At 45.6% G+C, this 12462-nt stretch overlaps 1 protein-coding gene across 2 annotated transcripts in view; it reads left to right on the top strand.

Annotated features, from left to right (window-relative positions):
* The first annotated feature begins 11498 nt into the window (after positions 1 to 11498).
* The window catches only part of LOC146074905 (immunoglobulin superfamily containing leucine-rich repeat protein 2-like), a 26378-nt gene continuing 25414 nt past the window's right edge, over positions 11499 to 12462 (top strand). Inside the window, exon 1 of one of the 2 annotated variants that reach the window (XM_083183590.1) lies at positions 11499 to 11796. The gene's annotated coding sequence lies outside the window, so the exon portion shown is untranslated. Of the gene's footprint in view, positions 11840 to 12462 lie in introns of both variants that reach the window. The other variant, XM_083183589.1, reaches the window with a different exon arrangement.

The following is a 12462-nucleotide window of genomic DNA, read 5'->3' as shown; positions in this document are numbered from 1 at the left end:
ACGCTTCATATCACTTATCATATAAATGCTTACAATTGCCATATACCTATTTTATACATGTCATATTCATAAAATACACATATCAACTACGCATATATCCATTATGCTCTAGGAGCTATTCTCACTCAATGCAGTACTCCATATTATTGATTTAATTACAGACTATTGAGTTAATTAACATACTGGTTTGTGGAACATTTGCTGTAGATGTATTTAAGGAAAAAACACACAAAGGGAAGTGCAGTTTAAGGCCTGCAAGTATAATACATGATCCCTAAGTCAGCTCTGGCCAAACTGATTATTGTCAGTCTCTCTATGTATTATGATTTGGAAATAAGAATATTGCTTGTAGTCATTAAAAAGTAACTTGCCTTCAATGCATAAACATTATAACAATGCAGAACTTACATTGGTGATACAAATCCAGGACTAAATGGAAAATTGAAGGTTCAACTTATGACAAATGCGCTCTTTACCCTAAAGGCCCATACTCACTGGTGGATTTTGAGCTGAAAGCAGCTCACTTTTTGCCATTTGAACAGCTTTCAGCCCAAAACCGCCTAGTGTGTATGGGCAGGCGATGAGCGACAAGCGCTGATGCATACTCCCACATCATCACCGGCCTACGCCATCCATGGTCCTGTTTCAGAGGACGAGAGAATGGATTTCCATAGTCTACTTCTATGGAAAGTTGTTCACCCCTGTGTAGGCAAAAACGCCCAGTGTGTATGGATCTTTAGATCTGCTTGGTGGCAGTTTTTAGGTTTACAATCAGGACTCATTTGTAATGTACCATTTTCTAATTGATCATGGCAGTATCCATCTGCAATCTAAAGGCATGTCTATCACATGACACCAATGACAGAATTTATTAGGTAACCGGAGTACCCAGAGGAAACCCGCACAAGGAAAATATACAAACTCTGCACAGTTAGGACGATGATGGGATCCTACTCATGACTTCAGTGCTGTGAGGCAGTAATGCTGTCCATGCTGCCCAGATGGTGTAATGGCACCTTCCCACCATAAATGTTTCCCATTGATGGTGTGAAATGTTTCCGGACTAGTGTGTAATGTTTGTACCATGCATTCCTAATAGTATCCAGGCCAAATAGTCCCACTTTAGTCTTTTCTGGCCACAAACGTTTTTCCACATCTTCATACCCCCCAAATTCTTCATGTGTGGAAGAGGGACACTCTTGCGGCCGAAAAAAGGGGGCATGGCCTATTTAAATTAGGGTGTCGCCAATGCAAATGAGGCTCAATCGGGCCGCGTCCCCCAATTTTCAGCCTCTGTGTCGCTGAATAGACGCTGTGCGCATGCACATAGCATCTATTTCTTTCAGGCTGGGGGGACTCCCAACTGCCCCACCCCCACCACGGGACACTGCCAGCCCCAGGCGGTACATGGGCCCGTCCCAATAAAACGAAAAACACTTTCACTGAAGAATAATTCACTTTATCACTCTGTGCCCCCATTGCCACTTTTAGAATGTAAGCTCTTTTAAGCAAGACACTCTCCCCTCACCTTGTTACAAAGTTCTGCATTCTGCAGGTGGTAGCTATGTAACAAGGTAAATTTGTTTATCTGTCTATATGGTTCATACAATTCTGTATTTTCCTGCATATGGCCCTGATTCAAAGTTTTATCCTAAGCTGATATTTATGGAGTCGAGCAATTATTGTCTGTCCGTGCATCTACTGCAATCGTATAGTGCACTCCACTAACGCAGTCACTCACAGTGAGGATTCATTCACAAGTGATTGACAGGAACAGACTGTTTTGTGGGAAGTAGGAGTGGCAGCAAAAATGCAGACATGTTGCAACCGCTAAGGGCATGTCTCAGACTAACACTGCAGAGAAAATGGCACCAGCATCTCAGTCGTAGCGGCCATTCTGAGTGACCACGGAGAGCATCAGGGAGTTGATGTTTGCATGCTCTGCGTCCGTTGCTGTGTATGTATACACATTTGCCAGACGTGTCTCAATACAATTTCTGACGGCTGCTGCATTAACATATTTTACCATGTCCACTGCATAACATTCACAGCTTCGGTGGCAGTACCAAATGTCTCTGAATCAGGCCCAGTGTGCATTGGCACAGAATGCTTGTGAGGCCTTACAAATGAAAGAATAAAGCTAGCAATGGCATCTGTAGCTCATTCAGAGTCACAGTTGCTTCTCTTATAAGGACTTCTACAATGAATTGCCCTGATCTCAACGGGTTTTTAATGTCTTTGTCCTGGTCTTCCCAAATGTGTCTCCTTCTCTAATCATATCAGTGAGTCTGATATACTGTAGCTTCAGTTTTATTATTTTATTCTTTTGAAAATGGTCAGATGAGGAATGTAATTCCAAAAATCAAGGGTTTATGGGTAAAGGGCAGGGCCAAAATGACATCATTCTTGCCTTTTCATAAACCCGCATATTGCAGCATTATGCCACAAGAGGCAAGGCCTAGGGATGAGATACACCCAGCCCCATCCACATTGCCCCACCGGGCTTCTCCCAAAGGCAATAAGAGAACTTTGCAAGAATGAGATTTATATTGCATTCCATAACACTCTACAACTCAATCGTGCCCTATAAAGTGCCAATATCCATATACCAAATAAGAACTAGTCTAATCTATCCACTGACTTGCATCGATGCCTTGCAACATATTCCTCAGTTGCATTTTTAAACTATAAGAAAAGGCAAATAAATATAAATATAGATGTGTATAGTGTAGTATCCTAACAACATAGATACTGTATGTGTAATTTATACACACACACATACAGACTATTAGATAAGGTGTGTGTGTGTGTGTGTGTGTGTATGTGTGTGTATGTACAGTATTTGTCATGTGACAGGTGTTTCCTACTTTTGTTTCTACCATATCTAAATCTGACATCTCCAATTGCTCTTTCACATTCTGAATCTCTTTGTTCCTCTTGCTAATGAAGACATCTATCTCCTACTCTACTGTTCCTCCATCTACAGTACAGTGTGTACACACTGAATCTTGTTCTCACCCTGTATAATGCTTTTCTTCCACATTAACAGATACATTCTCCCACTATCACTTATTTCTACATTCATCATTTTAACACCTTCACCTCCCTATCCCTTACTTACTGTGCATACATACTGTACTCACCACTTTCTGCTTATCCCCAGCTCCCTATCCAGTTCTCTTTCATATCTCTAGCTGTTTTCCGATACACTCACGCACTAATCTTTTTTCTATATCTCACTCACTCACTCTCCCCCTTCTATTCAGCACTAGTCCAGATTATTCAGGTGTGAAGAAGGAAGAATTACATTGTTCAGCCCCAGACCCCCAAGCTGAGAGGCGCAGACAGTTTGCAGATCTGCTTATTTTCTGCATGAGAGGAGCATGTATCAGAAAAACACACTCCGTCTACACAGTGTACACGGCGCACTCTCAGTGTAACAGAGGCCTCACTGACACATTCATAAAGACATGCCTTCTGAATATTAACACACACACACACACACATATATATTGTGGCAGGAGAGTTACTTTGCCTCCTGGAAACAACCAGTGGTATAGGGCATGTTTTGCGCCCCCCCCCCCCCCCCGATTTGTAGTAGGCAGGGACTCTTGTGTGGCGAAAAGGGGGCATGGCCTAACATTATACCACACACCGTAATGTCCATTGCACATTTTTAGCGAACTTTGTAATACCCATTACACATAAAGTCGCATGCTGTAATGCCAATTACACATAAGGCCACACATGATGCCCATTACATACTATATAACAAACCGAAATGCCCACTACACATTGGACACATAAGTGCCACTTACTTACATGCTCATTGCTAAGGGCTTCATGCTCGATGCCTAGGGTATTCCTGCTCAATGCCAAGGGGCTGTATGTTTAATGCCAAGGGGGACTGAAATTGCTCGTTACCATGGGGGACTGAAATTGCTCGTTGCCAAGGGGGTCTGACTGTGTGTGTCTCATCAGTGAACAGTGAGCTGCAGTTCAAGGAGTCAGGACACCGGAGGCGGGGAAGCTGGGCATGCGGGGGAGCAGGCGAGGTGGGCGGGCGGCAGAGTTTGTGGCGCCCTGTGATCCTTCATTGGCTCTGCCCTCGCTACACCCCTGGAAACAACCCTAGGGATTAAATAATGACCTATGTAAATGATAGAGTGGCTGGTGGAAGCTACTTACAAGGTCCTAGGAGTAGGTGGAAAGTATGGCTGGACCAGGTTCCCATCCATTGGGCCCAGACCAGGTCTTACCTATAAGTCAGGGCTCCTGATGGCAGTTAGTGTCCAGGTGATAGGTCTGCTAGGGACAATGGGACCTGAAAAATTTTGGATGCTCAAAATGGTTTCATCCACTGTATGCGGGCAGTCAGTTTACATTAAACGTGACACATGCATTAAGCCCATATCTTGCCTAGGGCCCCATAAGGTCGAAATCCACCTCCGGACAGAGGTGCTGGTATGGGGGAGGGGGGGGGGGTGTTAATGGGGTGGCTCACAGCCCCCTTCCCACTCAAAAATTAAATACATTCAGAGTCACCAGTGAAAGTATAGTACTGGACACATCTACCATTACAGCTGATAATGGCAGTGTCAGTACAGAGATAATATCCTTTTTGGCTTCTCCACTTCTTCCCACAGCCCTTCTCCCCCTTGAACCCAGTTCCAGCTTCTACAGTGCGTGGCTAGTTGTTCTCTGGGCCTGTCCCTGTGCCCTTTTCACCTCCCACCCCTTTCTTTAAGGACACCCCCTGACCCCCCCCCCCCCCCCACCCATTTCCAACTAGGTTCAGCTGAAAATGTAAAAATGTACCCTGTAAAGTCTCATTACCTTCCATGCACAACCTCAGCCAGGCTGCGAGCTGTGATTGAATCCTGTCTCTACTTCTACATTAGGTCACTCACATGGTACAGTAATGTTTTTGGGGCATATTTATTAAATAAGTGTGGAATCCCTGGATCATGCACAATTATCATGGACACCGGATAAGTGTGCCAGGTCTTCTCGGCCATGGCTCGCTCCACTTGCTATGCTTCGGCCATGGGGTCTTGCTATGCTCGGCACACTATTATAGTCTAACTCTATGTCCACTTGGATCGTAAAGTAAAGTGTTGACCATTTTCATGTTTCGACATGAGGCCTGTCGACCAATAGTGGTCAACCTATAGACTGTCGATCTTATTACTGTCGACCTGCTGACAGCATCCCCTGCAGCAGATATCAAAGATATCTGCTGTGCTTTCCCTGTTTCCCATAGCAATAGCTATGACTTTAACCATTGTAGTCTATGGGCTACATACTGTATCCCTCCCCCAGTAACAGCCATGTCCATGTTGACTCTGACGACATTCGGGCCAAAATAGGTGAAAAACCCCATGTTGACATTTTGACTGTAAACACACCATATGTCGACCTAATGCTTGTGTCGACACAATGACCATGTTGACCTAAACCATGTCGACATTCAGTCATGTCGACCTTCAGTTCCTGCATGTCGACCTTTAGTCATGTTGACCTTCATGCATGTCAACCTAGGTAGTGTCTATACAATGATCCATACCCAAAGGGACTTGTGGGTAGGTCTAGGTTGCATTGTAAAATTCTGCCTCTGGGCAGGTTCATGGAAGACCAAGTAGCACATTGTGGAAACTCTGTCTGGATGGTGGTGAGGCAGGGCTACGGTATCTATGTGTGTGAGAGGGAGGTGGCTGGGGCAGGTCTGTGTCTATGGGGGTTATTTTGGTTCACTCTTTCTGACAAAATCCTTCTTAGATGGACAAAACCATGTGCACTGCAGGTGGGGCAGATGTGTGCAGAGAGAATTAGATTTGGGTGGGGTTTTACTTATTATTATTAATATTATTATTATAATTTTATTTATAAGGCGCCACAAGTGTTTCGCAGCGCCGTACAAAGGAACAATACAGGGAAACAAAACTTGGCATAACATTGAATAAATAACAAAAATACAGTACAAATAAAGAGCGCCACAGATCAATACACATTACAGCTTGGATATAAGTAGTGAGGACTCAATCAACATACAACTAGAGGCTTGAGGCCAATGATGGAGAGGAGTATGCAGACGAAGATGGTCACTGAGTGTTGGAGTAAAGGAGAGCTGTGAGTGAAATGTGAAGAGAAGTGGGCTTTGACAACAGGAGGGAAGAGGGCCCTACTCGGAGGAGCTTACAATCTAGTAGGAAGGGGAGACAGACAGATTACAAGAGGTGCAAGCGAGGGGGTGGTGGTTAGATAGCAGGATGTAAACAGGAAACAGGCAAGGGGTCGGAGAACCAGCTGGTTTATGCAGTGGAAGGGTACGCTTTGATGAATAGGTGAGTTTTCAGTGCCCGTTTGAAGCTTTGCAAGGTCGGGGAGAGTCTAATGGAGCGAGGGAGTGCGTTCCACTGAAGGGGTGCAGCACGGGCAAAGTCCTGTACTCTAGCATGGGAAGCAGTGATCAGGGTGGAGGAGAGACGACAGTCGTCAGCTGACCGTAGAGGGCGGGAGGGTGTATGAATGGAGATGAGGTTAGAGATATATGGAGCAATGGAATTAGAGATGGCCCTGTATGTGAGTGTGAGGTGTTTGAAGAGGATTCTGTAGGGGAATGGAAGCCAGTGCAGATTTTGTTGAAGGGGAGTAGCAGAATTAGAGCGGCGGGAGAGGAAGATAAGCCTGGCTGCAGCATTGAGGACAGATTGGAGAGGAGCTAGTTGGGATTGAGCAAGGCCGGTGAGAAGAGCATTACAGTAGTCAAGCCGTGAGATGACCAATGAGTGGATGATCAGCTTAGTTGCACTCTGTGAGAGAAAGGGCCTGATGCGAGCAATGTTGCGTAACTGGAACCGGCAAGAATGGGCCAGCGTTTGGATGTGGGGTGCAAAGGAGATGGAGGAGTCAAGAGTGACACCCAGGCAGCGGAGTTGGGGAACAGGGGAGATGATGGTGTTGTTAACAGTGATAGAGATATTAGTAGGGGGCATAGCTCTGGGTGGGGGAAAGATAATAAGTTCGGTTTTGTCCATATTCAGCTTCAGAAATCGCTCAGACATCCAGGTAGAGATGGCAGCGAGGCAGTTGGAAACTTGAGAGAAAACAGTGGGGGACAGATCAGGAGAGGAGAGGTAGATTTGGGTGTCATCTGCATAGAGGTGATATTGGAAGCCAAAGGAGTTAATGAGTGCACCCAGAGAGGAGGTGTACAGAGAGAACAGAATGGGGCCAAGGACGGAACCCTGAGGGACCCCGACAGGAAGGATAGAAGGTGGTGAGGTAGAGCCAGAGGCAGAGACTGAGAAGGAACGGTTGAAGAGGTAAGAGGAAAACCAGTTGAAGACTGTGCCAGAGAGGCCAATGTTTTGGAGTGTGTGGAGGAGGAGAGGGTGATCCACAGTGTCAAAGGCAGCAGATAGGTCCAAAAGGATAAGCAGGGAGAAGTGACCCTTGGATTTGGCTGACAGCAGGTCATTGGTGACTTTCACTAGGGCAGTCTCAGTGGAATGAAGTGGGCGAAAGCCAGATTGAAGGGGATCTAGGATGGAGTGGTCAGACAGGTAGCTGGTGAGACGCCTGTAAACCAGCCGTTCTAGTATTTTAGAGGCAAATGGGAGAAGAGAGATAGGGCGGTAGCTTGTGGGAGATAAAGGGTCCAGGTTAGGTTTTTTAAGAATAGGCGAGACCAGAGCGTGTTTGAAGGGTGAGGGAAAGATGCCAGTAGAAAGAGATCGGTTAAAGAGGTGAGCAAGGTGGGAGCAGCCAGTGGGGGAGAGGGAACTGAGGAGACGGGAGGGGAGAGGGTCCAAGGGACAGGTAGAGGGGGGAGAGGATGAGATGAGGGAGTGGACTTCCTCAGCTGTAGTAGGGCAGAAGGATGACAGAGTGGGGTAGTTGGTAGGGGAGGATGATTGGGGTGGGTGGGCAGCAGAGGGGGTATGGAAGGAGATATCATGTCGGATTACCTCAATTTTAGAGAGGAAGAAGGAGGCAAAGTCAGTGGCAGTGAGGGATGAAGGGAGGAGGGGTGGTGCAGGGCGAAGTAGAGTGTTGAAAGTTTCAAAGAGACGTCGAGGATTGGAGGAATGGGAAGAGATGAGAGATTTGAAGAAAGATTGTTTGGTATAGGAGAGAGCAGCGCTGTAGGAGGAGAGAATAAACTTGAAATGGAGGAAGTCTTCCAGAGAGTAAGATTTCCTCCAGAGGCGTTCAGCAGAGCGTGCACATTTTTGCAAGAATCAAGTTATTTTGTTGTGCCAGGGTTGTGGTTTAGAGCGTCGAAGGGGAACAGTGTGGAGGGGGGCTACAGAGTCGAGAGCAGAGGTGAGAGAAGAGTAATAGAAAGAAGCAGCCTGGTTGGGGCAAGTCATGGTTGAGAGAGGAGAGAGGAAAGTCTCCAGGGAAGACAGGACAGTGGGGTCAAGAGACCCGAGGTTAAGTCTGGTGACTGTGGGTCTGGGCAATGAGGGGAGAGGGGAGGATGAGAGGGTGAAAGAGAGCAGATTGTGGTCAGAGAGTGGGAAGGAAGAATTAGAGAAATCAGAGAGATTACAATGGTGGGTGAAGACTAGGTCAAGGGAGTGTCCGAGATTATGAGTGGGGGTGGAGGTCCATTGAGAAAGTCCAAAGGAGGTGGTAAGGTCAAGAAGGTTAGAGGAGGCAGCATTATTGATGTCAATAGGAATGTTAAAGTCACCGAGGATGATAGAGGGGAGGTCAGAGGCAAGAAAGTGTGGAAGCCACGCAGCAAAGTTATCAAGGAAAGGGGAGCAGGGGCCAGGGGGGCGGTAGATTACAGCCACAAGGAGGTGAATGGGGTAGAAGAGGCGGATAGTGTGTACCTCAAAGGTGGAGAATGTGAGGGAGGGCTCAGGTGGGATGGCGCGGAAGGTGCAGTTGGGGGAGAGGAGGATGCCCACTCCTCCACCCTGGCGGCCATCAGGTCTGACCGAGTGTGTGAAGGAGAGGCCTCCATAAGAGAGGGCAGCAGGGGAGGTAGTGTCAGATGCGGACAGCCAGGTTTCAGTGATGGCAAGAAGGTTAAAAAAAGTGGGAGATAAAGAGGTCGTGGATAGTTGGGAGCTTGTTGCAGACTGATCTAGCATTCCAGAGAGCACAGGAGAAAGGAAGGGAGGGGACAGGTGAGATAGTAATTAGGTTGTGAGGGTTGTGGGTGCGTGTGAAAGGTGTGGAGGTTGAGAGGGGGTGAGACCTGATAGCAAGGACTGGTATGGGACTGGATCTAGGAGCCATATTACTTCAAAGTGAAATCTATATTACAGTGTAAAAATAAAGCAGTCAGTATTTACCCTGCACAGAAACAAAATAACTCACTCAAATCTAATTCTCTCTGCACATTTTACATCTGCCCCCCTGCAGTGCACATGGTTTTGTCCATCTAAGAAGAATTTTGTCAGAAAGAGTGAACCAAAATAACCCCCTGTGTGTGTGAGAAGGATGAGAGTGGAACAGGAGCATATATGTGTGAGCAGCAGGTGGCTGAGGCATATTTGTGTGTGAGAGGGAGGTGCCTGGGGCATAGTTGGGTATATATATATATATATATATATATATATATATATATATAGGGCTATTTTTCTATATTTCTTAGATGGACAAAACCATGTGCACTGCAGGGGGGCAGATGTTACTTGTGCAGAGATAATTAGATTTGGGTGGGGTTTTACACCTGCCTCACCTGCAGTGCACATGGTTTTGTCCATCTAAGGAATATTCTGTCAGAAAGAGTGAACTAGAATAAGGGCCTCAGTTCCTGCTGGAGCCTACTGAAAAATAGCACTGTGTATATATATACAGTATATATATATATATATATATATATATATGAGAAGGATGAGAGTGGAACAGGAGCATATATGTGTGAGCGGCAGGTGGCTGGGGTATATGTGTGTGAGAGTTAGTTGATTAGGGCAGGGCTGTGTCTAAATATGTGTGAGTGACAAGTGGCTGAGGTATATGTGTGTAAGAGGGCGTGTCTGGGGCAGGGTTGGATATATACTGTATGTGTGTGAGAGGGTAGTGGCTGGGCCGGGTTGGGTATATTTGCATGAGAAGGAGGTGTTGGGGGTACTGTATATGTGTGTGAGTGGGAGGTAGATGGGGCAAGAGCATATATGTGTTAGAGGGAAGTGGTTTGGGCATTGTATGTAAGTGGTCGGTGGGCAGGGCGGCGTATACTGTATATGTGTTGTAGGTCATGGCTGAGGTATATGCATGTGAGCTGGATCTGAAGCAGGGCTGGGTATGTATGTGGGAGAGGTATGTGGTTGGGGTATATTTGTGTGAGAGGAAGGCACTAGGCATCCCTCATTTTGTGATAAGCAGATTCAGTGGTGACCCGCCAGATACCGGCGCCCTAAGCAGCTGCCTAATGGTAAAGCCGGCTCTGGGTATATTTTTGTGAGAGGGAGGTGGTTGGGGTATATGTGTGTGCATGTGTGAGTGAGGCAGAACTGCAAATAGGGTGATTATGTATCACTCGGAGGTGGCTGAAGCTGGGCTAGAGTATCATATAAATGATACTCCCACCCCTGCAGCTCAAATTGACAACTAAAATAATTGGTTTATACTCAAATTAAGATCCCACCCCTGTTGTAGCTCCACCTACATTATCCACAGCTCCACCTCTAGGGGGCCTGCCTATTCTTCTGATGACAGCTTTGATCATGAACATGTAGAACTCCATTAATGATTTGACCAGTGATTTTGCCTTCTTCCCTTGTCATCCATTGTCTATGATTATGTAACTCTCGCACATGAAAAACATGATTCTGAATTCAAGGCAAACATTTGTTTTGCACACTAATATCTCAGCATCTATTGCTGATTTTACATGATAAGAACAATAATTTGCTATTACACATCACTGCCAAACAGGTGTGTGCACATAGATTATAATCTATTGTACTGTAGAACCCTAACATCTTACTCAGCACAACACATATGTATTTTCTGACATATAAAATAGCACATTTGTTTATGACATATTGTAAAATGAATAACAGAGAGGGAGAAAGATGTAAGCAACACACATCACACATCACACATCACACACACACACACACACACACACACACACACACACATCACACACACACACTGCCTATTTTACTCTCTGGGGTATTATAAGCGGCCGAGAAATTAAAATCTGGTTACAAAATCAATTATTTATATCAGTTCCTGGAAGGAATGATGAATAAGTAGGATAGAAATTGGTGGGATTAACCCATGAACAACCAAGAGAATTAGAAGGATATACAGTAAGTGAATATGTGAAATATACTATATAAATATATGTATCTAGCATGAAACAGCATTCTGTTGGTTTGGAGCTATTTACAATCACTTAGGTTGACAGGGATCTGAACCTGGAATAACAGGGAGAGGCACATAGCAAGACTGCTGAGGGAGGGGTGCAGGCACATATATGGGATGGGAGGTGTATAAGGCAGGGACACACTGATGTGTCATTAATGTTTCATTCCATTTGCTGGGGGGGTTAGTTCTACTGCTTTAGCCCACTCAGGATCTACAGTACTTGGGGTGGGGAATGGGAGTGGACTAACAATATCAGAACAGTGCACAGTATACTGATGGGAAGCTGAGAGACCCCAGGAAAACCTAGTTATTTCTTCCATTTTTACAATCTGGTGCCAAAAATAACACAACAACCTTTACCCACATCTGTCTGTCCTGATTTCTCAAGTTTTAAACTTTGGGTAACCTGACTGGCTGGACGCCTGGCACACATGCTGCAGGCACAATAAGGAGGTGAGGCACTGCTGTCGAGGAAAGGCGAATCCTGAAGAATTGGGTATGTTTGGTGAATACATATTGTAGCAGTGAATGTATACTGCATGTAGGTGTGCATATTTAGTAGACTTCATAACAGATGTGTGTTAACTGCTTATTCCTGTCTTCTCAATAAAAGCTTTATGAAACATGTACAATAGTTTATGCATCTATTATGTATATATAATTATTTGTATATACAGTATGACAAAAGCTATTGCTGGCGATCCCTGCCCATGTGCTGCGGAGACAGCGAGGGCTGCCTATTGTAGTCAGGGTGTAGGCTAGAAGGGATCATGAATGAGTACAGGACAGATAGCGATCTGAACAGTAATATGTAGGGGGATTAAACTGGTAAGGTCGGGTTAGCAGCTGCAGGAGCGGATTTTTATCGAGGGAATATCCTCAGATGAGATTTTACTTCCCTCAGAAGCAACATGTTGAGGCTGCAACAATGCGCTCTTCACGTGGCTGAGAATTAATCAGCGAGAATGTATTGCAGCACTGTGGACAGCTCCTGATGAATTCAATGAGCCTCTACCGCTTTATTCCTCCCATAGGAGAGAGTCCTGCTCGCGTTTTATGGCTGACCAGATTCACTTAAACATATGTGTGTACAGTGCTCAGTCCAGCAGCCATCAATCC

Source organism: Crinia signifera, chromosome 4 (assembly GCF_055691185.1).
Source record: "Crinia signifera chromosome 4, ASM5569118v1, whole genome shotgun sequence".
In the NCBI taxonomy this organism is placed as follows: Eukaryota; Metazoa; Chordata; class Amphibia; order Anura; family Myobatrachidae; genus Crinia; species Crinia signifera.
The sequence above is the reverse complement of the archived record's forward strand: the minus strand, read 5'-3'. Positions and strand labels throughout refer to the sequence as shown.